Source organism: Pteropus vampyrus, unplaced genomic scaffold, assembly GCF_000151845.1.
Source record: "Pteropus vampyrus isolate Shadow unplaced genomic scaffold, Pvam_2.0 Scaffold150, whole genome shotgun sequence".
Classification (NCBI taxonomy): Eukaryota; Metazoa; Chordata; class Mammalia; order Chiroptera; family Pteropodidae; genus Pteropus; species Pteropus vampyrus.
Window position 1 is genome coordinate 1,838,060 of NW_011888931.1, and position 2,542 is coordinate 1,840,601.

A 2,542-nucleotide genomic window follows, 5' to 3' on the forward strand; every position below is an offset into this window, starting at 1 on the left:
GGAGGGATTGATAGAAATGTGGAAATTGGTGCAAAATAGATAAAGAATTTTCATAGCAGACCTGAATAGTGCAAATGTAAGTCTTTCATTACAATGGAAGGGTTGAAAGGGTTAGAAATGGACAATGCAGAAAAGGTAAGATACCTGCTCCAGGTAAGAGAAGCAGAGATGAGAAGCCCCACACACCAGAAGTGGGAAATGTGGTGTCAAGGATCCTCTGGATGGCCCCAGCCAGGTGGGAGGCAAATAACTTCTCATATGGAAAGTACTTTCCTGTCTCACGAAGTGATCAGTTTCAGCTGTCCTAGGGGGTAATCCCATGGAAAATGGACTAAAGAACAATTTAATAATACCCATTAAAATGTAAAATATAGACAGTCTTGGTCCAGCAATTCAACTCCAAGGGATTTATTCTACAGATATACTCACAAATATGCACCGAGTACATATAAAAGGATGTGTATTGCAGTATTATTTGTAATTACAAAACAGGGGAAACAACCTACATGTCCATCAATGGGAACTGGTCAAATAAGGAATATTCGTATGAAAGGAATGAGATAGAGATATAAATGAGTGGCTATGTAAGAAGTGTGCCTGTTCCTTTTCATATAAAAAGTAGGGGATATACTTATGGATGTATAAACAATTTCCAGATGCATAAAAATCTGTTATCTCTGCTGACCTCAAAGTCTAAGGAAATAACAATAATGACAATAATGTCTTTCATTACGTAGAGCTTATGTATGCTGGCATGTACTTTATATGAATGAACAAATTTAATTGTAACAGCAGTTCTCTAAGTCAGGCATTATGATCCCCATTTTATGGACAAGAAAACTGAGGTGCAAGGAGTTTCAATAACTTGCTTGTGTTCACCCAGGCCATTAGTAGAGAAGCCAGGTTTGAATCTGGGCAGTTTGCCTGCAGTCTGTGCTCTGAATCATGACACTACGAAATTTACTTTTCATCATATATCCTGTTTATTAGAATTTTTCAGTTACCTTATTTATTTAGGTAATTTTTTCAGAAAGGAAATGTAATTTAAGAAGAAAAAATTATAAATCAAATGACTGGCTGGCTCCTCAGTCCATCTTCTCATTAGAACCCAGAATGCCCATACGAGGGAGGACGTGGGGTCAGGAGCGGGGCCAGCTTACTTGGACCTTCGCTGGCCACAGTACAGAGTTTGGATTTTATTCTCATCTCAGTGGAAGCTACTGGAGGTTTTAAGCAGATGAGTGACATGATCCGATTTATGTTTTCTGAGAGGTCATTCTGGTTGCTTGGGGAAAGCAATTGGGGAAGGACCATTGGGGAAAAGACAGGAATCAGAGCAGTTGGGAGGCTCTTGTGATGTTTCAGTTGGAAGGTAATGGCTACAATGGTGAGAGCCGGGAGGTGGTGAGATGTGGTTGGGCAGGGAGTATATATTGGAGGTAGAGCCCATTGGACTTGCTGATGTGGGAGAGGGAAGTAAAAGGGAATCGAGGATGATTTTGGTTTTTGTCCCGAGCAATCGGGCATATAGTGGTACCATTTGTTTAAGATCTGGAAGATTCTGGAAGAATTGAGTTTAGGAAAGAAAGAGGAAAAAGGAATAAGAGTTCTGTTTGGGTCTTGTTCAGTTTAAGATGCCTACTCATTGTTCGAGTAGAAATGTCAAATATGTAGCTGAAAAGATTAGAGCTAGAGACAAAGATTTAGATTTAGGTACAGCTCCATAGAATGGGGAATCTCAAATATCAGTAGCTTACACAAGAACAAGAGTCACTTCTCTCCCACTTAGCAGTAATATGGAGACTAGCAAGCTGGTGCTGATATAAGGATATCACAGTGTCATCAAAGTTCCAGGCACCTGTCTTTCTGTTTTGTCACCCTCAGCATGTGGTGGCCATCTTCAAGGTCATCTCATGGTCTAGGATGGACCACAGAGCTCTCACCATTAATTCCGTGTTCCAGGTGACAGGAAGAGTGGGGAAAGCTGCGTCTCCAGTAGAGTCAGCTCCCGTTGGGGAGCCTTCCTTACAGCCACCGTTGTATCTCATTGTTCAGAACTTAATTACATGGCTGCAGGGGGTTGTGCGAAATGTGACCTTTTCATAGGCGCACTGCCACTCTTGGTTACATCTATCGCGAGGCTTCTAGATAATGAGTACAGTCTCTGCTATAGAGAGTCATCACTGTCTAAATAGTATCTATGGCCATGGCATTGAATAATGGCACAGTCGGGGGGAAGGGCCAATCACAAGAAGTAGCATAAACAACTGTAAAATGTCTCTGGAACATGGAAGCATGGAGCATAGGAGCTTAGCTTGGCTCGTGTAAGTCTTTCCTTGTCTTATTCCCGGGCTTTATGTTTTCATAGCCCTTGTCTTTCCTTCTCCTGTTGACCCACTTTACACTTACATAATTTTGTTGTGGTTTACACACTCTTTTAGGAAGTCTTTCTAAAACATGACTGTGTATAAATAAACAAATCAGTTTTACTCTGGTAGAACTGAGAAAGGAGATGAAAGATATAGAAAAAGAAGAAGGAGAC